General features: G+C 42.4%; 1 long non-coding RNA gene across 1 annotated transcript in view; it reads right to left on the bottom strand.

The window, feature by feature from the left end:
- The window catches only part of LOC148056645 (uncharacterized), a 38,255-nt gene that overhangs the window by 2,696 nt on the left and 11,657 nt on the right, over positions 1-23,902 (bottom strand). The window lies entirely within an intron of this gene.

Below are 23,902 nucleotides of genomic sequence, written 5' to 3'. Positions count from 1 at the left end.
CAGAAGACACCAGAGCTCAGCACTTTTATTAGCAGTGCAGTACTCAAGCACCAGAACACACCGCTGTGCCACTGAAGCTAAGCAAGGCTGAGGAAGGAGAATGGTAGCATGAAAAGCAGGGAGAAGAGAGTGCTATAGAATTAAGTGCCTAAAAATAATCATGTAAAATATCAAAGATTAGTCATGTAGAACCTGATCCTGAATTAGAATCTTCAGGCTGCCAGAAAAAAACATGTATTCTACTGAAGGTTTAAAATTAAACCTCTAGAGAGAAGGTACTTGACATAAAGTCAAGAGAGGAAAGGAAAAAACATGAGTTAAGACTGGTTTTGTTTTGTGGGTTTTTTTATATCAAGGCAAATTCCCTTCTCAGTTCTATTGGCTAAGTCCAGATTAACTCCACTAGAAGCAATACCAACAGCAACAAGCTGTAGAATTCCCTTCCCTTCCCTTCCCTTCCCTTCCCTTCCCTTCCCTTCCCTTCCCTTCCCTTCCCTTCCCTTCCCTTCCCTTCCCTTCCCTTCCCTTCCCTTCCCTTCCCTTCCCTTCCCTTCCCTTCCCTTCCCTTCCCTTCCCTTCCCTTCCCTTCCCTTCCCTTCCCTTCCCTTCCCTTCCCTTCCCTTCCCTTCCCTTCCCTTCCCTTCCCTTCCCTTCCCTTCCCTTCCCTTCCCTTCCCTTCCCTTCCCTTCCCTTCCCTTCCCTTCCCTTCCCTTCCCTTCCCTTCCCTTCCCTTCCCTTCCCTCTTGATTCTCCTGAGCAGTTTAAATCTTGTGCACCATCTGGTTTTCAAGATGGTTTACAGCTGGGTTTACTTGGGCACAAAGCAGTTGAGTGATTTGCCCCAAGGTTACACAGCTGAGCAAGTACTTGAGAAGAACTCAAAAACTGTGTCCTTTGTAATTAATTCCCAACTCTTTACAACAGCTACCAGACCATACCACCTCTCTCTAGGTATGCACAAAGCACAGTGAGTTGTATTACATGAGAATGTAATTAAAAGTTGGAAAAAGTTACTTAAATTACAAGCTATGTTAGGAACCGACTGAGCAAAGTATTACTGATGTGCTGGCACCATGCACAATTATAGTAATACCAAGACTGGCTTGTGAGTTATCGAAGATATCTGTAAATGTTTATTTTCTGCAGTATTTCTGCCAGTTGCATTTCTCACACGTTTCCAGTGGTTCCCTGTGGAAATACAGCGTGACCTGGGAGACGGGAAAATCAGGCTCCATTTTTAACTTTTCCTGTGACTTGCTTGATGATCTTGGCCAGATCTCTTAATCGAAGTTAACTGTATCCGAAAGTAAGAGGAAGGATAGTGACACGTATTTGCCATGCACTTCAGCATCCACAGGAGAGAATCACCAATGAGAAATAAAGGGATTGCCTGCATTTGCGGTAGGGATGGCTTAAATCTTAACATCTGAATTCCGATCTTGATTCCGGATGCCTTAAACTCAGAGTTGTTTGGATCCCACATTTACACTTGAAACATAGGAACAAAACGGAAAATTTGGATCTTGATTTTAAGGAACAGCTCAGACAGAAGTACTTGTATCCAGGGTACCTGACTACTCACAGGATTTATGTCAGGTGTACAAATGAAGAGGAAAGAGTAACTTTCTGAGACGGTGAAAGAAACTTAGTCTGTACCAGCAAACAGTTGTCCCATTGTTTTACAGGACAAACTGGCAGCTTATTGTTACTGCTGGATTTCCCTCTGCCGAGCTAGAAGACTTTGGGTCAAAATCACATTGACTCTGCTAGAGCTGCAGCTCTGTTTGCAGAGCCAGCACATGACCCTGGAGCAGCAGGACATAATGACATATTTGCTAGTACTTACTTGTTCATGTATTTTTGGGGTTCTTATAAGCTGTCCCTGTCTCCTTTGGGGCTAGCGCAGGAAAGCCATGAAATCAACAGTTATAAATATCTTCAGTTTCACTCTAAAATCCTCAAAAGCAGGGCCAACGGTGCTAGAAAAGACAAGCCAATCTATCACCTCTGGAAACAAAGCAAGACTCTTCCTTTGATAACTTTTCACCCCCATTCTCACTGGCTCTGCCCTTCCTTGTCCTCTCCATTCATGCCTTTGTGCTTGTTTAATTCAGCAAGCAAAAACATCTGCAACTCGTCTTCCTTAGGCTTAGAAATATATTTTTTGCTGTTTAGTTTAAAATTTATTTCCAAATATTTTAACTCCAAACATGTTTTATAGCAAGAGAAGAGTGTCTACTTAGCCTTTTGACCTTATTTACCTACAGCATTTTAAAGCACATCTAAATGAAGTCAGTACAACTCTGCATTTAGACAAACCTTTGAATTCATGCCATTTCTCCCCAAGTGCTCTCACTGCCTTAGCCCAATATTCCCTTCCCTTGTTTTGTGCTTACAATGTTGAGCTCATTTGAGTTGCGTAGTCACTGCTTACTTAAACCTGTTTAGTTCTTGTAAAGTTTTTGCTGCTCTTCTCTGAAATTTCTTCAGTTTAATCAAGCAAGTTCTCTTCTCGAAGCAGCTGTGCAAGCAGTAGATGAGCTCAGAACAGCTGGTGATTTTCTGCTCTGTCAGATTTTTGCCCATTATTGAAGATTTTGGAATAAACAGGAGCACGGAGAGCGATGCAGCAAATCCAGTTCTCGTCTCCTTTCATCTGTCAGCCTCCTTTGGTGACAGTAATTTTATCCATCACAAAATGGACAACGTTTATCCTAAATGATAGTGTTTCAGCGTGGGTTCCTACAGATGGAAAAAACACCAAATATGCAGCTGAGAGATGAGCTGATAGGCTCTGTAAACCCTAGGATCCAATTCATTCAGGAGCTGTCACACCAATCTTCTTTTCTTTAGAAGATACATTTTTTACATTTTCCTTTTTATCCAAATGGGTTTCAAGACACAGCCTCTGGATCTCGTCACACAGACACTTACTGGCTCCTCTGTAGCAGGTCAAGGGGAAGCTGCACATTTTCTAAATATGATGGGTGAAAGTATGCATGCCTTGTGCTGTTATTATGGATGATTGTGGAGACTGTTCCTAAGGATAATATTTTTCTTCTTTCTGGGCAATAATGCAGAACACTAGCAATCAGTAACTGGTCATGTTGAAAAGATATTAGTTTTGCTTGCTGAATCTGGAGACACGCTGTACCTTCTCTGCTGGTTAGAAAGCTCACCAGATAAGCAGGGGTTGGGCTTTTTCTGATGTAGCCTTTGAACTCTCACAAAGAGAGTTGAATTATGTCACTTTTTGACTGTGATCCAGGTTTCCAGGTGCTTGCAGGAGCCACCACTCTTCACAGCGTTCTGCATTGTATTTCATTTCAAAACTCTCAATATTTTCCTATGCCATGATGAAAAAGAGAAACAACTCGGGAATATCACACTGGAGAGCAACAGCCTATTCTCTTGCCTCCCTATTTTTGATGAGGATCATGGGTGTCTGAGCTGGTTTTGCATTTGTTGGGGACTAGAACTCATGCTCTATAAGCTAAGGTGTTTATTATTTCAAGTTAACAAGAGTCTTCATTATTTAATTAGCAGAACAAGGTATGCTGTCGTACACCTCAGCAGTTCTGTGACTGTCAGTAAAGAGCAGTGGGATAGGGGAACGAAAGAAAGGCATAAAATTTTTAAATTATGCTCCTGTGTGCATTTGATTTTTGGTAAGAGAGATTGACTCTCCCTCAAGCACTGGGAAAGGTAATAGGCTGCTGGCAGTGCTGAATATAGAGAAAGTGGTGATGGCGATTCTGGCTCAACAGTCTGTGCTCCAGTCCCTCCATTTGGGGATGGTGGGGGAGTTCAACATTTGTGAGAAGAACCTCCCAAGTGCACAAAAAGGGGCCACTGGGAAACCATGGGTTCTCTGAGGCAGAACCAAAATGACGTTTCTGTGAACTACACATCTGGAGGTGCTCTGCTAAATGGAAAACCAGAATCCAGGCCTTGGAGAGCCATTAGCGTTTCCCATCTACATCCTTTCAGAGCAGCGGTGAAAACTCCACGTCTTTATCACATTCCAGCCCACGTGGTTACATTATGCCTATGCCAAAGTCACTTCTCCTAAAGGACTACAGTAGTATTGCTGGTCTCAGTGGAGATACTGGTAGAGCTCCAGCAATGAACGGAGGGTTTGAGTTGCCATTCTTATCCACCCTTTTAACTGCCAAGACCACCTAGGAAGTCCAGAGTCCAAGAGCTAGTACCAAATACCAAATATATCTGACTAGTGTTCACCAGTCTGTGCTGGAGAGCAGTAACTGGCTCTCAGGAGAGCCATAATCTGCCAAAAGAGCAGCTTTTAAAACCCAGGATACATATTTGTGTCAGGACTGTGAAATGATACATTTTCTATGTAAGTGCTATTCTGCTAGCATGATTTATTAGGCAGCTTTAAAGAAAGCAAGAAGTTTTGTTTCTAAATCCTGAGTGCTAATCGTTGAGATTCCTCATTTTATCTATTTTTGTATTTTTAATTTTAGCCATTTGCACTTATGAACCTCGCACTGGGGAATGAAGCGAAACAAATGGAGCCAAAGGTTCATCTCTTTATATGTTTGGCAATGCACATTTTCCCCACACTGCAAATATGTCTCGACACTGGAAGAACCAAGAATTGTGAATAGGGCTGAGAGAATACGTTCAGTTTGCAAAGCCCAGACACCCCTCAATCCCTGTGCTGTGGCTGCTGGTAAGAGCCACTGGTAAGGGAAGAATATACATCTACAAAGCATCACTGCTCACCACTGTTTACACATGGTTTGCAAGGAGCTTTAAAACCAAGGCTTCACAGGATGAGGGGAGAAGGCTGTCAAAGGGTTAAATGTTTCCTGCCTTTAATCTAGGATCACGTAATGTGGAATGAATGTTTCAGCTCAAAATGTTTCCTCACTCTGACAGTTTCATGGTGTGAGGTCAAAGTGTGGGAGAGATGGCGAGAAATGAGGGGGAGCATGGAGTGGCGAGCTAGTAAACCCAGAGAAACACACAGGGACCCGGAGAAATAAAACGGATGGTTTCTCAAGCAGCTTCAGCCCAGCTGGAAGGGCTGTGGTGGAGCCATAGGCGAAGTGTGTGTGACTTTAAGGACTTCCTGCTCCGGGCTGCCTCTGCTTCTCCCATGTGTGCGTGCTTCTGCTCTGGGCACAGTTCCCACGCTACATTGCAAAACGCGCCTTGAGTTTCTCACAGTATCTCTGCCCAGGCACAAACGGCAGCTTCGGTCCTTCCTCCACCCTGCAAATTCAGGAGGTGGGACTCCTTTGGGGGTACTGCTTGCTATATTTATTTTTCCTGCCTGGGTGGATTTTTTCCTATGCTACCAGATCTGTTTCGTACACCAAAGGGCTCTATGCAATGCGGCAAACTTCAATTTAAAAACTTATCAGATTGCAAATTAATTTGATTTTTTGGACCAACCTGATCTCAGATCACTCCTTACCCAAAGAGAGACTGGCCTAGTTCGATTTCATTTGCAGGCCTTCCTACAAGGACAAAGTAATCCCTCATTCATGACTGTCATGATGTCAAAATATATTTCTACAGATCAGTGCATCACATGTTTTTCTGTTTCCCTTGTAGTTTCCACCTCCTCTGCTGCAGGCAAAAGTTTCCATTTGGGGAATTTTTATTTATTTAATTCCTTGCCAGTTAACATAGATTTCTAAACATTGATACAGGGATTGAGAAAAAAAGAAAACATAAACAATTACCTAAGTAAACACGTAAGTAAACTACCCTTCCCCCTTAAGCCAAACACAACAGACTCGACCTCCCTGTTTTCACCCTGGGTTTCACTCAGTCCACCCCAGTTCCTTGCTTCTCTTTCTTAAATACGTCGGAGGAAGGGCCCCACGTGCTGATGTTTTGGCGTGCAGTGGGGTGTGGCACGGGTGTCAGAGCTGCTAGTGACAGGCGCGTGGCACTTCGTGGTCATCTCCCCCCGGGTCACCTCTGCAGCCCCTGGCGTGCACTAACTGGGCGCTACACGTCAATGCAGTAAATCCTGCAGTTTATGCCAAATACGCTCCTCCCAAGCAGCAAAGATAAGGACACCCCCCTCCCGAAATGATGGGAGTAGCACAAACAGATTTGGTAGATCAGCCTGCTGCTGAGAATAGTAAATTCTGCATCTTCCCACCAAATGATAACAAATGTCTGAAGGGAATCAGCTGACAAACCCTCTTGCTCAACACCACTCACCCCTAAGCTGCATGAAGAAAACAAACTCCTTCCATGGCAGGAAACCCTCAGGCCACTTTGTCACCAGGGTTCAGAAAGATTTAAATAACAGAGCGACTAACAGTAGATTTTGAGTGGTGAATGATACAGGCAGAAAAGCTGGTCAGCAAGCACTTCTGTGGGCTGATAGGTACAAATCCTATTTTAAGGCTGTCAGGCAAAGGTGTGTTCTAATGCTTTCAGGATGGAGATGCAGGCTCCTCCAAGGAGGAGGACTCTAGAACTCTTTTCAGGAGTTCTACATGAAAACAATTTCTTATGATTTAGGAAAAGGTCAAACTCCTGCCCACAGCTCCAAACATTTTGTTTCTAAAATGGGCCACAGGAAAATCCCCTGGGTTAGACCTAGCAGTTTTCAGCATGCAGTTTCAGCCTTCGAACTGAACTGTAAGATCCTAATTTAAGTCTCTTCTTTAATCCAGCTATGTGTATTTTCAAACGTCCTTTGTGGGACACTGCCAGTTCCTCTAGTCCCATATCTTCACACTCCCTGTCTCTTGGGCATGTTTTCCTGCTAGCGCAAGACCTAATGTAACCTAAGGGACCAAGAACGCTGGAGGGTGTTGCTCAGGTTGTCCCACCCCAGTGCTTTGGTTCCCGTAAAATTAAAATGATACTTCCTTCCTTTGTAAAGCGTTTTGAGATCTATTGATTAAAACTCCTGCGTGTAAGCCAGGTGTCATACTGTTCTCAATATTCTGTCGCTGCACCCTTGTGTGGAGAAGAGCTGATGGTTTGGTATTAATAGAGCAGGAAGTGGGGATTAAACTTTGCTCCCTAATCACAAACAAAAGCTACAAGAGCTCTGTAGCTTCTGGGTAAACCTAGGAATGAACAACTGTTTCGAAGGAAAGTGAATCCCAGAAGTAGAAACCCAGATTGATGTCTCACAGGGAGCTGAATTAAAACAAGGTCAGGCTTGGCAGCCTGCCTCCCCTTCACCTTGTGAATATTCTCCAAGGGACGGATCTGGAACATAACTGTTTTGACACAGGGTTTCCTGTTGCAAATGCTCTGTGCAGGCTCCACATCAAGCAGCTGGGATTTTTTTTTTATATGCGCCTAAGCCACATTTTCAAGTGGTGTAAATTGTCATAGCACCATGAGAGTCTTGCGGATCAAAAGAAAGCCAGCTGTCAGTTTTTATTAGCTGAGGATTCAACCCAGCCTAAAAATCACCCACAGCAAAAACCATTTCTGAGGCTGGGAAGGTAGTCTCACATATGCAGACAAAGTAGGACAGCCATCTTTTCAAAGCCCAGGCTACCTCTGCAATTGCAGAGAAAGCTTTGCAGAGGTAGTCTTTGCATCTACTGGTTGTCTCCATTAAGTCACACGGAAAGTTTTGAGAGTTGTGTGAACAAAAGCTCTGCATGTTTAGTGGCTCTTTGATTTCCTTTAAACTCCTCATGGATGTTTTGCATTCACTTTCCAGGAATAGCCCAGTGAGATTCATCCTGGCACAAGAGCTGATGTCTTTAGGATATCAGTTACCCTGTTGTGCAGCATCACACTACTACGATGCACGTGGGAGTCCTGATCCACCCCTGGGCTACCAGACTATCATAAAACAAATATGATATTGCAGCAACAACAAAATAGATTATTTATAGATGCACCAGTACCTTCTGGCATGGTACAGAAGGTTGTGAGCTACCTACCACTGGCCATGCCGGTACATCCAGATAGCACAGCGATTGCCCGCGCCGCCATACCAGACCCCAGACCTGAAAGCAGCATAGCTCTGTTAGCACAAAGCTGTGTTCTCGCTAATAATCCCTGCTTAACTGCAAAAATGTAGCACTATGCTAACACAGCCCTGCTGCTTCCAGTTTTGGATCTGGTTTGGTCGGCATTAACTGAGGACTCGCTGCCCCACACTCTATTGTGTGCTGTGGACATGCCCTTAGAGTTATACAGCTGGGTATTTGTTCTGGAAATGCTCATACGCTCACCCACTCGGCACAGAAACAATGCAATGTGATTTTTTTCTAAGTGGTCATAATTAACAAAGCGCAACCCATATAATCCTACAGCACTGCTCAACATCATTGGAGAAATACACAGAAAAAGAATTACCTCCCCACTGCTTTTGAATAGCACAAAAAAGTAAATAATCTTACCACAAGAATTCAGTGAGCAAAACAAAGCCTGAATTCATCAGCAGTATCATCTCCCTGCCTTTAAAGTTCAAGCAGTGTTTAATAAATGCTCTATGGTATGAGCAGCCTTTACAATTGCTGCACACTTACTGTGCTGTGAACTGGAGATGTGACAGACACAGTGTTCGGTAAACATCTAAGCTCGCCAAAGCATGTTCATTTATTATAACATCAGTGGTGGCAGTAGCTACGCCACTGCGGTGCATGCCCAGAAATCCAGGTGTAAGAAAGAGCTATCACATAAAAATAAACAGGACTCTCTAGTCCAGTTATTTAGCAGGGCATAAAAGCAATTAAAGACATACTGAGGAAACCAGTCATGGAAAATTCAGGTCATACTATTTAAATTCAGTTTTATGGTTATGTTCCTTCTTTAGTGTGTTTCCCTCCCTACGCTTTACTGTTGTTTCTAACGATGATGGCAGCTACATAAGCATCAAGATCTTTGAGTGCTCTTCTGACTATCAATGCCCAGTTTACCTTCCAATGTTCCAGTAAGTCCCGATGCCCCAATAAAGATATCATCACTACCTGTAAAGTAAGGAGCAGGAAATAAAATGAACTATAAGGAGCCACTCGGCCTGGGTCCATTACGTGAGTTTTATGAAGTCCAAAAATTTTAAAAACAAAATATGAATTTAGTACCAGCATATTTCAAGCAAATGTAGAGCAAAAAAAAAAGCCTTGCCACTGTAAACCTGTTTTTCTAACACTAGTACTTCCGTATGCATGAGATTTTCCATTTGATTTCAATGGATCAGCTTGTTGAATAACTTTTTTGCCTTGAAATTCTAGCCTCTTTTAAGGAAGATATACTTTAACCTCAATTCTAAGCAGCTGGGAGAAGGAGCTTGAACTTTGTCTAGTGCTATAGCTGTGGTTCCCCGATCACTGACAGTTTACAAGGCCATGATAAAAGACCTGCAGTTGCCCTGCAGAACCACATTGTCTTTTTCAAATTTTCAGCTGAAAATGCCGGGCGGGTGCATGGCAATCTGCAGCCATTTCTTTATGGCTAACGGCAGTCTACAGTCCCACAAGTCTGGGAATTGGTGTTCTAGGCTAGATTAGGTTTTAAAGAAAGGATAAGAGCAAGTTAGTTTTGCATTTTACTAAGCCAGTTAATATATAATAAATGATTATTCTCAGTTCTTCATTTGTACCTCATTTCTTTAACAGCCTCTCTACATCCTCTGTGGAGGCAGTTATGTGTCACTGAAAACTCCGTTTTATTTTGTACCACTTTTGAGCGACAGAAGGGCTGTGTGGAGGGGTATACTTTGTACCAGACTTTAGGGCCAACATTTTCCACTACCAAAGTCCCAAACTATGTGCTTTAGCTGCCCCCACTCAGGCATCTAAATAAGTATCTGGGGATTTAATGAAAGAGGATGGCTGTTCACCAGATGTCCATGGACATAGAATTGATCTAGGCTATATGGACATCAGTGTAGAATTTGGCAAAATATCAGCTGGGAAATTAGTAGTTAAACCACAGAAAGCAAGGTTTGGTATAAGGATTTCGCTGTAGATATAGAAAACTATTTAAAAGACAAATGATAACAGAATGGACTGAAAAGGATTGGACTGGTATGGGCCAAGTACTAGAATTTATGAAAAATCAGACTTGGAACCAATCTTGTTATATATTTTTATGAATGACCCTGGCACAAAACATCAGAACATGCAAGTAAAACTTGCTGATGATGTAAAGCTGGCAGGCACCATCAATATACAGGAGGATCAGAGTGGCCCACAGGAAGAATGACATTCCTCTGGGGAATTGAATCATAGTAATAGGATGCAAGAGCAAACGCCTAGGGACCGAGAACAAGAATTTCTCTTCTAGTCAGTCAGAAGAAACACAGGAAGAGAAAGGCCGAAGTATATTACAGTAGCATGTATGCATATCAGCGTGTTGCAGCTGCGAAACAGGAAATGTGACCTGAGGATGTGTTGGGCAAAATAATTACAGCAAAGGCTGGGCCTATGAGTGGCACTGTCCACGGGCTGCCCGAGACCTTCCCCCGAGTACTGCACACAGCCCTGGTCACCCATATTCATTACAGGACTGGTGCAGGCAGAGGAATTACTGAGGGTAGGAAACCTGTCGTGTCAGAGGAGGCTGAAGCTGTGATTATATTTTTATATCTCTGACCTCCGAAGATCCTGGAGCAGGCTACAAATGTGTTTTTATGTCCACATGGCATAGCGCATTATACACGGAAATATTAGCTGAGATGTGATTTGATGTTTGGTGGTACGGCTACATACACAGCTCCTGTGCCCGCGCTAGAGCCTCCATCTTTTTGTTCTTGCCCCCCAGGCTGCTTCTCTCAAGCGTGCTGAAACAAACATTTCTGCAGTCACTGGGGAACCTGGGAACGGAGTCAGAAAATTGATCCACCCAAAGAACAATGCAGCAACAATAAAAAGGTCATTTTTCAAGATCAGGTCTCTAGACAGTCAAATACGTCTGGACTTCTTTGAAATCCGAGATTTTGTCGGTCAGTGGCGACTTGGGAAACTCGGGGAAATTGCATTTTCATTGTACAGGCAGGCCTTCACAAAGGTGCCCTATTTGGGCTTGCGGAAAGTATACCGAGAAGAGACAAAGTTACTCACTACACACCCATTAGAGCGGTGCAGAAAAATTGGTTAGCTAAGGAACAACATTGAGCAGGAATTACTGAAGAAAGTGGCTGTGAATTCCCAGTAGTCTGGGAATTAGAAGCTGGTTTCTATCCATGGGAGCAGGTGAAGTTCTGGAAGAGCCTTCCAATGGGGAACAACCACTTTAACTGGTTTTAAGAGGAGGTTTGCCCCTTAGGGACTGTACGAGACAGCTTTAAAATAGTTGGAGATGTTCTCTGTGTCCAAGGAGGTCCCTTCCAGTGACCTGGCACATACAGAGCCAAAAGTTAAGTACCCTCCTCCAACAATCTCTGTCACAGAATACAGTAAAACGTGTGGCAAAGCACACCACATTTCCCTATACAAATAAAAAATCTTGGCCGTTTCTCTCCACTTTGTACTTTTGCAATACAGTGCAAATTTCGCCACTATCGTTTAGCAGCACTTTTCACTCAAATATCTCAAGACGGATCAACCACACAATGTGCAAGACAGGAGAACAAGGCGTGAGAGACTTTCTTTCTTCTTGGAAGGAACAAGTCCTAAAGTAAGTGGGAGAAGGGCATATCCTAATCTTTTATGCTGAACTGTTGCACAGCATTCATCCCCATACTATTTTTCACTTTAATATCAAAGTTTTCCATCCTGGGCAGATTGACTCCAAGGGTTTTAAATACACAGGAAAGAGGAGTTGGCCACTATGGCTGAAAAGAAACGGTTGGAATAAGGATGACTGATCCTAACAGAGAAAAATTCAACTCAAAATGATAGATGAGGAATAAAACAGGATTTTCTTCTGCACCACCCCAAAGCTGCAGCATGAAGCTGGGATGCTGCAGAGGTTCCTTTAGTGCAGGCCTATCCAAGAAGCATGGCCATGGCCTGGGTGCGTGTCACAAGTGCTGGGGCCCCAGTGAATTCCCACCGTCTGCAAACCTGCAATGACACCTACTGGTAACCAATCAAAGATGTTCCTGCTTACGAACAATGTGAGCCTGCTTGTTTCCAAACGTAAAAGAGAGTTATTTTTCTATCCCGGCTTTCCGTCATCAAGTTTCTCCACAGTGGTTTTGCACAATCTAGTGCAGGAAGCTGAGCTCTGTTTAGCCTGGCTTTTTTGTAAACCACTCATTTACCATCTCTTGTCTCCTCTTCTGAGCTGAATAACCCATGCTGGAATACGTGCCTAATGTGTGTGGGCACTAGGACCTCGTTACTCCTCTTGCCTAGGGCCAGGTCATCAGGTGTGTATGGCATGGACCCTTCATGGATCACTCCTATACTTCCACACTAACAGTTCTGTTATCCTACAGGACAGGAGTTGCCCTTAAACTGCAGTCCTTGGCACCCAGCACCTAATTAACTGCTCTCTGTAGGCCTTAGAAGGTGATCCTCTTTATCTGCAGTTGTCAGCCATAACACCTGGAAAATCACACATGAACATCACGCATCACTTCAAATAAAATAGTCCCACTGCAGACAGCAAGGGAAACCAACAGTATTTGATAAAAGTCTTGTTTTAGAACCTAACACTGGAAAGTTTCAGAGCCAGTGATAGTACATTTCCTTCAAAAACCTTTGCTTCCTCACCTTAAAATGAAGACTTTGACAAAATAAAGCCACCAAATCTGTGGAGGACTGACGGTACGCTTCACAAACCAAAGGAAGGCAGGAGACGTGACCAAACTGTGAAAAGGCTCAATCTTCAGCTCAGAGTTAGCATTAGGCTTTCTAATTTTGAAGAAATAACATGGAAAGAAAGGGAGGAGTGGGGAGGGAGAAACTGCATATATTCCGAAAGCTGGATGGGTTTTAATATCTATTCCGTCAGTCTGCTGGAACACGGCAGAATGATTAACGCTTGTACAGGGTGCCATAAATTACAGGGAAAATACAAGCGAAGTAATTAGACTCAGGGATCCCCCATGAGATTTCTTACTGAATTCCTTGGATTTCTCCCAAATTTTAAATTGTCTCCTTTGTCTTTTTCTAACATATTTCTGAGTGGCACTACAGCCATGCATAAATGATGAAAGCTCCCTAAATTATTTCTAAGACTGTAACAGTTGATTGAAATTATTCATTTGCATTAAAGAAAATATGCCGTGAGAATGTTCTGTATTTGTAAATCGGTAAAGAGTTGGACAGACGGATATCTGTTGACATCCCTGAAGAGTACACAGCCTAGATTAACCTCATCAACTTTGAATATCTACAGAGTAGACATAAATACCTGACGGCTAGTTTTCCAACTTCCTTCTACAACTAAGAGAAATGAGTACTTGAAGGGCACACTTCATCTCATCCTAGACATCTGGAAATATCTCTGCCAGGGTGAGATGAATTGTGCCTCAGAGAAAAGCTATTTTTCCCTTATATGGAAACATCATATGTATCAACCTTATACAATACATATAAAAGCCTTGTATAAAAGATACTACAAGGAGAGTCTGGACAACTATCTGGTATGGCAAATACCTACTGTGAAGCAATGAACTCTCTCCCCTCGTCTCCCCTCTCTCCCTTCTTGCAACAGCCTTTGCTGTGCATAGCGTGAACTTCTACTGCAAAGGCAAAATGAGAGGCTTTGTTAATTCCTTTTATGAAGGGATTATGATTTTTTGATTAAATTTTCAACTGAAGTAGGTATTGCATTGTGATATCTTATTATCACATTAGCCCACATATTTTAAGGCTTACCTTTGCCTCTTTGAGTAACACAAATGAGACAAATAACACCCGCGACAACGGATGGTCCAAGACTGGGCACCCAAAGCCCCCAGTGCCTCTTCCAGTGGCACGAAACCGCTCAGCCAGGGGTGTACTAATGAGTTGTCACAGTGGCAGCGCCAGTGCCCGATGAGGGGTACAACTACTGGAGCCCATTTGTTTACATCATATTTGTCTTTTTTTTCCTATCAAATCACCCCATGGTTAAGGGTCTCTCTTGTTTGAGACGTCAGGAGCAAAGTCAGCTGCAGGTGTACCTTCCTACAGCAGTTCCTACAAGTTTTCACTTGCATTAGGCGTAGTGCTTTTGGGAGCTATATAACTACAGTCACTGAGGGGCAATTCCTACCTAGCGTAGAAAAGCCGTCACAGACTGCAGAGCGTCATTTGAGCCCTTAATTTGGGCAAAAGTAGCATTTTGCTCATCCAAAACTTTCTATGGTAAAATAACATGTAGAACACACTATCTTTTTATGCGTCTCCAGAAAACAATTTAGCTTCCAAATAAACTAGTTTGTCCATGGTTATAACAGACAGAGAGCTAATATAGTATTTACTTAATCTGGCAAATTTTGAAATCTTCCTTTAATTAGAGCTAAATACAGTCTGTTCTTTAAATTCATTTATTTATATTACTCGGCGTCCCTACTGATATAATCAAATGAGAACTCTGCCTGTAAATATGTTTTTCCTCCTGCATTTAGAACTCATGGCATTCCACAACACTTTGAGGCCAGAGTCTGCGACTTAAGAGAACCAATTCTCTGGCAGGAGTCACTTCTTGTGAAAATATTTTTGGCCCAGAATGACAAGGCTTATGTAGCTCCCCACAGTTCCCTATCACTAAAATACCACAAGCTATTACGGAATGAAAAGGAGTCACGAGGCTAAGCCAATGTCCTCTGGATCACTGAAAATCCGAGAAGCTGATCCAATTTAAGAGTCTGTCCTAAGAAAAGATGGATTTCTTTTTTCCCCAAAATCACATTCTCATTAAAACTTCTCTAGCTACATAAGATGATAGCATCTTGAAGGGTGAAGGAGTAATGCTACCTGTTATCTCACCTGCATGAATTGTCAGAATTCAAATGCTTGTTTTCACAGCAACAGTTAGCTTGAAAATGAGCAGTCGCCATCAAAAACCACTCAAGATACACAGCGTGATTTGATTAGCTGACAGAAAGACTGGATTAGCAACTCTATTGAATTAGCAGCTGATGAGCTATTACAACTTGAGCTGCTACATCCCCACTGTGTGTAGCACTTGAGCTTGAATTCCCCTCTCCAACAGCCTAGCCGGTGCAAGCTTAAAGGACCAACTAATTTGGACGACAGCTTAATGCGGGGACAGGGCGTGGGTTAGTATCACAGCCAGCTCAGGTGCCTGCACAAGCCACTACTGTCACTTCAGGGATCGCTGGATAAATGTGAATGAAAACAGAGTATGACAGGGAGCTAGCTGTCTCAGGGGGCTGAAAAGATAGTGGGTTTAGTCCTAATGTCATTTCAATGAGAGCTGAAGATCTTGAAAAGTTTTTTTCCAGAGATCTACTAGATGTGAATTTAATGTTCTCAGGGTTTAGGAGGAAAATATATTTCACGCAAAACTCATCAGGACAAATGCTGTCGAAGAGTGAAAGCACCTGGGTGAGGGGAAAACATGATTCTTTATAAAAGTACTGCAGAGGTGTTTCTCTTCGGATCGGTTCCTGAAGCACGTAAATAGAGGGATGCCCAGTTACCATCCCTGTGCATGACTGGGATAACCAGGAGATGCTAATCTCATTAATTTACACACGGTACCAGCATTCTCACACATACACAAAGGCTGCGGGGAAAATGAGTATGTTTCTTATTGCATAATGCCCTGGAATGTGGCAAACACCTCCAAAGAAACTCTGTGAAAAGTCTTATTAGAGGCAATACAGCAAAGCATCCTGAGGCACACTACGAAAACAAACAAGGAAAGGCTGGGAACTGATTCAGGAGAACCGGACATTACTTGGCAAAGGCCAGTACTTCACATAGCGCAGCACGTGCCTCCAACCCTTTTCAGGTATTTTTTCCCTTCATCCCCAAACCTGAGCATTATTCTTTTGCTTTGCTGTAGACAGAAGGACGGTGTTGCTGGATGCTGCCTTATACAAAGATACGCAGTTTCTGGACTTTCTCTGAAAGACAAGTGCAAGACTTGACACAGAGAAACCTAACGTGCAGAAGTCCCCTTCCCTCCACCTTTTATAATCATTTATACCTCTATAAAGAAAGGTGAAATAAATGAAATTTCACCAGTACAGCACTGTGGCATTTCACAGCCTTTGAGTGACTTAAGTAGCAACAGAAAGTTTTGAAAAACAGAGAACCAAAGCTGCTGGATGCCAATATGCAATTCATCTGTTTTCATCGGCTACTTCAGGTTTTATTAATATAACAGAAGAAGAATCAGGGAATCAGAGCTGAATCAAACACTTCACACCAAGAAGATTCAGAATTTTTTTCTAAAATCTTGTTATTTTTGAGCATACAATAGAAACCAAATGTCTCCATCAGGATCAGGCCATAAGCCACCCACAAAAAATAAGCATTGCCAAATATAAACTGTCCCAAGTCTTTTTTTTTTTCTGTCAGCAAACAAAACACCATCAACTTGTTTACACAGAACAGTAACCAGCTTTGCAATTAAGTAAGGCAAAAATTCAACAACTGATTTGCATTATTTTCCATGCAAATGGAGCATTTATCAAGCCAGCAGAAAGGTAGGAACAGCCAATTCTCTCCAAGGAACAGCACATGGCAGGTTCAATTGCATTGCTTCTTGATACATAAAGAGGAACCACAATAAAAGAGCAACGCAGTATGAAGGGCCAGCCATTTCCATTTTCCTCTGAGAAACTGTTAGCATGAATTAGAAACTGTTAGTCACTGCAATGTGTGGGTGCAGGACACAGAGAATGACATCAAGATCACTTTCAGTGAGAGCTTTTCTAAACCCATAAACAAATTTATTAAAAAGTTAGCTCCTTACCCAACACTGGAACTACAGTGCAAAGAATAACCGTTTTGTGTGTCATTGACCCTGATACCGCCCCTGGGCAAGGCACAGTGACTTATTCTGTTTTTAAGCTGCTACCTGCCGAAGCCAGGGTTTGTCCCGATCCCTGTCTCAGAACGCATCAAGCATGATGTCGGTGTTCATATAATAGAGAATGATGGTTAAAATCCCAGAAAATCACTATAACTATGGGGGAAAACCCATTTGATGTCAGGGCAACTGGGTATTCCGCCAAAGGTAGATCAGTCAATACAGAAATGTCAGAAATGACAGCTCAGGGTCAAAATCTCTCTACTTTTGAACATTTCCGAATGCGATGCATTAGGACTTATTACGGAGAGATTTAAACTGCAGGCTAAGATCTAAGCACAGTTTTACTTTTGGATCAAATTGTTGGATTAGAAGTGTTTGAATTATTTCTAGCCAACTTTTCATAAAGCCTCAGTTCTGTGGGTATTTGTTCCCTGTACTTTTACATGGAATCAGGACCAATTTAAGATTATGACACACAGCAAGGCTTTGTGGATCTGCATAGTAAGGGCGTATTGCTATTGTTTGGAGAAATGCTTCTTCACCCAAGTTAAAAAAATCCAACATTAAGTAAATCAACATGGTGTTAAGAAAATTTCAGTTTCAAAAGATGAGATCGTGTAATGTTAACTTTTCTGTCTGTTATTTACAGTGGGTAGGCAGAATTCTTGCAGTTGTGCTTTTTGACAACCTTCATATATTTAGTCAGAAATCTTTGTTTCTGGAATCCTTCTGTGTTGTCATGGAAATTATCACCATGTCCCTAAGACTAGGATAACAATTTTATGACAAATTACAGGAGATAGGGAAGGAGAATATTTTGGCATAAGACAATACTTAGAAGGAAAAAAAATTCACACAACATTTTTGCACCCTTAAAAGGCATCCAATTAAAGATTACTCTCTAATCTCTGCCCACTCTTTACAACTAGGCAAGTATGAAATCTAGCAATCTGCAGAAGATATTTTTTTTGCAGGATTCAATATAGGTCAGCCCATGCAGTCCAGGGAAGATGGGCCAGGCCATCTCAGGCTGCTTCCAATCATTTGTCCTAAGCATCGTGCACCAAAACCTAAGAACAAAGCATACCAGAACATACAGGTCTCATTAAGATTTCTGACCATTTTAATATCTGAATCTTGCAGACTATATCTGTCATAGACACCCTGTGCAATCACCAAGTCTCTAAACCTTTATAAAATCGTTCCCACATGAAAATCATCTGAGTGGTACCCAACATCATAGATTTTTAACAACAGGGGAAACTCTGGAAAGGGATGTGGAAACTGATTTTACCAGAGGAGAGAAAGATGCTTTCCCCCCTGTTGCTGTACTATAAACTCTGCAGCAGTGCCCAAGGCATCCGGAAGATGAAGATCAAAGAAGAAAGATCTTCTAGAAGGCAGAGACCTGTTGTTCCGGGCTGTATTCCAGGCCATATATGCTGCACTACTTAAGCTCTAAAGAGCCAAATGCAAGGTGATTCTTTCAAAGGGCGTTTTCTCAAAGGAGGGTGATTCCCGTTCTATGAAGGAACCATGTTCACATGCAACTTCCCAAGCAAAGGGATTTGGCCAGGCATGAAAATTTTGTCTTGCCACAGTGAGATAAATAGATCGTTTGGGCTGAGAATGGCTTTCAGGGGGTCATTTTGAGTTGCCAGATCTAAAGCAGGTTTCTCCACAAATCAGGCAAGCTCCAGAAGCCAGAGCACAAAGAGAGCTGAAAGCCAGCTTTGCCCTGACCGGGCCTATCAGATATGAGAACCAAAAGGTTGATTGCAATAAGGTACTAAATGATCTATCTCTTTCTAAAACTTCAACCCTGCCGCCTTTCACGGTTACCTGGACTCACTGACTAGAATACTAAAGAATGCAAAATTTCTGCTGCTTTCCATTTAGGGCATAACTAATGGACCTACAAACAAAAATAGCAGTTCTGCAGCTGTCTAGAAAACAAAAATACCTAAGGTGGTTCATACGAACAGAATTGATATTTCTGATATTTTTAAAGTGAAAAACAAATGGGGAAAATGAAACTTAGAAAAATGTCCAGAATTTTTTTTGTCTTCTTTTTTTTTTTTTCTTGAGAGACATTGTTGATTATTTCGGTTTTCAAACTATTTTTTTTAAACTAACTGTAACTTTTTTTTAATTTTGCAGATAGCACAACACAACAGTACGTGGACTCAAAGTAAGGGTATTTCAACCTTTTGCTGGTTGCATATAGCCAGAGCACAACTTTGTGTTGTATGCACTGGCCCAGGCTGCCCAGGGCAGGGGCTGGGTCCCCATCCCCGGAGGGATTTAAAAGCTGGGGAGATGTGGTGCTTAGGGACATGGTTCAGTGGTGGCCTTGGCAGTGCTGGGTTAACGGTTGGACTCGATGATCTTAAGGGTCTTTTCCAAACTAAATTATTCTATGATTCTATGATTCTATGTCTGAGCTACTTTTAGTCCAGTTCTCGAGTCAAACAGACTCGATGAGTGAGATGCTGGATAAAAAAAGCTCTTAGTAATGAACTGAAAATATTTTTATTGTTGTTTTTTCTAATATTGATATTCAAAACTGTAACTTCTTCAAGAATTTGGAGTTTCAAAATTTGATTTTCCTCGCTACTTTCTAATTAGCAAAATAATTTCTTTCATTTATAAAAGGGAAGATATTTAACATTAAAAGAGATTTGGCAAAGTGAGATGGGCCTAAAATAAAACACAAAAAATCCCAGGTGCTTTGAGTTTCTCCTTTTCAACACGATTTCATGTGTTCAAGTAGCAATTTCAACTGTTTAGCAGTAGAGGGCAGACGCTGACAATAATTTGAGGCTCCAGCCCTAAAGCCACGGCAAGCTTGTGGTTAAGCGCTAAAGCTGGGAAAAAGAGCAGGATGCATTTTAAGGCCATCACGTACTAAGGTGTAAGTATGATAAAAGCTCTCCAAACGGCAATCATTACAGCTGACATAAAAGAAGGAAGCTCACCACTGAGGGATGAAACCTCCTACTTGAAAAACAAAACAAATCCCTTATTTTCTTCCTGTCGGACAGTAACTAATTTCAGTCCAATTATTTATTTCAAAAGAATAAAGAAACTTCCATGTCTCAAAACCACACAGAAATGTGATTCAACACAAAACATCCCGGCCCTGGCAATGGTGCCAGCTCCAAAGAAGCTGCACGGTTGGGATTAGGGAGGCTTTGAAGATTCAAATGGCCGGTTAAAGGCCTGCACAGAAGGACCAGGGAAAGACAAACAAGCCTCAAAGGCACAACCCCCCCCCCCCCCCCCCCGACCTGATAGCATCCTTTAGCCACTTCAAAAGAGCGCAGGTCTGTTTGATATTCACTTTTCCTCCTTGAATTTGGAAACATGTAAACAGAGAGCTGGGCCAGCAGCCTTGAGCTGAATGCAGGATCCGCAGAGGGAAGTGGGAGGGGTCCGTGGCACAGCTGGCCTGGCCTGGCTGTTGTCAAACGGGAAGGCCTATCTGGTGCTGGCCCCTGTAGATCAAACAAAAGATACAGCCCCTTTGAGAATATATGACTATATACATTTGGGAACTTCCTGGCCTGGCACAAGGTTACTGTATAGGATTTTGTGCCAGACCTCCTTTGCTAGCTGTCAGGATTTTGTTGCAATCCTTGAGAGTTGCCCGGCTCCTCTGAATGACCCTACTCCTGGGATCTCCTGTGCATGTATCCAGTCCTCAGCCTTCGTAATAAGGAGCAGACTTTAAACCGCTGAAGAAGAAAAACCAAAAACTGTAACCCTAAAGGGTGCAAATCCAGGAAGAAAGCTAAAATAACCCAGTGTTTATTATTTTTAGGTTAGTGAGAATTTTATGAACCAGCTCATAGTAGGGTGCCTGACTCATGATACTTAAAAGCTTGAGGATGTCAAACCTATAATTATTTACTACTGGAAAATCAAAGAGAAACAGCAATTTTCATAAACCTCAAGCTTCAGAACAGAAGCCAATCTCTGCTTGCACCAAGAGCCTCTTTTTGAAGTAGGTTATTTTGGAAAGGCTCTTTATGGAAATTCCTCTGAAACACCCTGTCCTGACGTCTGCTGGAGATGGCAAACAAGAGTAAATGAGCCACCGGTCAGATGGGTTAGCAGTTCCTCGAGCGGTAAGGTGCCTGCTGACCAAAATATGTGGTCAGCAAAACATGTGAATAATTCCTCAACAGGCTCACGGCAGCCACCCCTGTCAATCCTGTGGTGTCACCACTTTTGTTGCTACTCTGTTAGAAAATAAAGGGGGGAAAACCACTTTGCCTGAGCTTCTGTGAGTTGGTATTTCTCCCCAGAGCCCTTCACCAAGAGAAATCTCTCATCATGCCACCGACTCTCTCCGCAGCCCTCACTCAGCCTGCCAGCCTGCCTTAAAGTACCTTTTTACAGGCCTCACAGAACTTTTGCAACAGTTCTTGCTCTGCAAAACAAATTCCTGTTGCTCTCCTGCCCTTGTTCTGCTCTCCAATCCAATCCCACCTCCTTCCTTCTCACTCAAAATTGGGGTCACTTTGCCCATTTCCTGATATTGACATTGCAGAGCAGGGTTTGTAAATCCCATCACTGCTACCAAAAAGACTCCAGGGACCAAAAAGCTAAGGAAAAAACATCTTTTGTAAGTGAAGTTTTTCCCTTCCCTGAATTTTCAAAATTCAGGCGGAGATGAGCTTCCAGGCTCATCTCTGAATGGAGTCACTTGTGCAAACAGGGCTCTACTGCAAAGCAAACGATAGAAACAAGAGATCTAAAGGCTCCTGTCTGTATGCTCTCCGGCTTCTTCCCTTTGCTTTATCAGGGTGCCTTACATTAAAAGGAATCTCGCAGTTTAAAGGTCGCGTCAGTCTGCAGCTGGCTATGAAAGGCTCACCATGAAAATACTTCAACAGTGAGTGAGTGACTGGGTGGAGATGGCCTATGCACAGCCCCGCTGCAGCTATTGTTTGGCGTTTTGTCTGAATAGGTTTGGAAGCCTCTTGCATGAAGAGCTCATCTTTTCTCCTCCTCTGCTACTTACTTCTCCCACTTTCATGTTTTGTACTTCAGAGCTGTGCTGCTTTGCTAGCCAGGGTCAGCACAAGGTCATGACTTGTGACATGAGGTTAATGTAGTTGTTAAGTAACAACATGAGTCTTTTCAATGGCATGAATATTCCACCCCACCCTCTCCCAGACACACACACACGCTTTCTGTCTCCTGGCCGAAGCCCTGGTTGAATACTTGTTTAATGTAAGGGCGATCATGCGAGTCTCTTGGACAATATGCAATGCAGTTATACATATTTCAATTACCACATATGCGGCAAAATAAGCTGTTTAATATGTAGCGTTGAAAGATTTCCAATCACTTTAAAAAGTTGGGCAAATATTGTGACCACCTTTTGATAGCTGAGAATGAATGATAAATATTGACTGTACCGTTGACACGACGTTGTGAACAAGAAAAGTGCAGGTTGATCCAAATCTCTAAATTTGCTGAACATCTGCAGTATTCATTTACTTTAAGGGGCGCTGCATATGCTCAGGAAACAGCTTAGGTGATCTGGATGAGACTTTTGGAGATGGAGATGTGAGAATCATGGAATTGTATTTCAAGTTAGCAAATTTTTGCAGTCAAAGCACTTTGATGTGAGGGTCGTCTTTGGGAGGATGAGAAGGAAGAGGGAGATGAAAGAAGGTTTCAGAAAGTGTCAAGCCAAGATGCACCAAATTTTTTTTCTACCCTCTTCTGACAAACCGCTAACAAATGCATTATTGGACCTTAACAGATATTTCCCATTTCTCTTTTCTGTACTTCAGATGAACATACTCCATGTAGTCTGTAATTGTCCAACATAAATGACAGCAGGATACTGGATCAGATATTAGCATCATAATGTGGTACAAGGCCCCTGTTTGATAACCACATGCAAGTGTGAAAGGGGCAGTAGTTAGGGCTGGAGAAGAGAAATCCTACCGACTGTCTGCTTTGCTAATGACACAGCTTTGTCTGTGTCTCTGAATCTCGAAAGGGGTCTCAGAATAGCTATTTACCTACCTCCCTTAATCTGATGGGAACCTTTTGATCTCAGCTGGATCTGACCACTCAGTTTACAAAGCACAATTAAAGACAGATAAAGCCTCTTGAAAACAAATCATTCAAATCAGAAGACCCTAGAAAAGAAGCCCAATGATCTTAAGGCAGAAACCTGCAACTTTAATGGCTAAGATTTTGAATCCAGGATCACTCCTGAAAGAAGAAAGGGGCTGAGGCAAGCTATACTTGATGTCTGGCTCTAAATATGAATTAGAGCAGCAAGGCAAAGTAAACCAAACAGTACAACTTCCCCCCAAGAAAGAGAAACGAAAATCCAAATCCATTAGTTTAACAGCCTTCTCCATCTGCAATAATCACACAGCTGCAGACTTGCAAACTCTTACTACTGTGTCGGATTTGTAAACCACCCAGTATTTCACAGCTACATTTCACACTTTGACAGAGCTATTGGGAAAAGCAAGCACATCTCATTTCTCCAGAAAAGTAGATTTCAAAGCATTTTAAAATGGTTATTATTGTCAAAATTGGGAATACAATGCAATTTTGGGCTGCAGTATAAGTTGCAAAGCTATGGCTTAGCGTTCATAGCCAATACTAACCAGCAGAAACAGAGACATTCGGAACTGAATTCCTCTTTGATGCAAGTCCCTCTGGAGGGTGCTGTACTCAAGAACTGCTGTCTCGTAAGGTGACACATCCAAGCAGGGCCACGCTAGTCATCAGAGATCCCCCAGGTGTCAAGGACAGGAAAGGAAATCAAACTGTGTTGTTTTTCTCTTCAGTTCAGTTGTTACCCAATTGACGGGTGGGGTGGTGAAGCTATGGAATGAGTCCCAAAGGACCAGCACCTATCAAGCACCATCTGCTTTTGCTTCAGACCTCCAAAGGACTATTTGAGATGAACACAGAAAATAAATACATTCATTTACTATTTGGTGTACAGCCTAAAGTGTTATTTCAGAATCTCTTCTGTGTTGCTTGCTCAGTGATAACTTTA

The sequence above is a fragment of the Nipponia nippon genome, unplaced genomic scaffold, assembly GCF_047370975.1.
Source record: "Nipponia nippon isolate SJK-2023a ecotype South Korea unplaced genomic scaffold, ASM4737097v1 scaffold_12, whole genome shotgun sequence".
NCBI classification, from domain to species: Eukaryota; Metazoa; Chordata; class Aves; order Pelecaniformes; family Threskiornithidae; genus Nipponia; species Nipponia nippon.
Note: the sequence above shows the minus strand (reverse complement) of the source record. Positions and strands in the feature narration are given on the sequence as shown.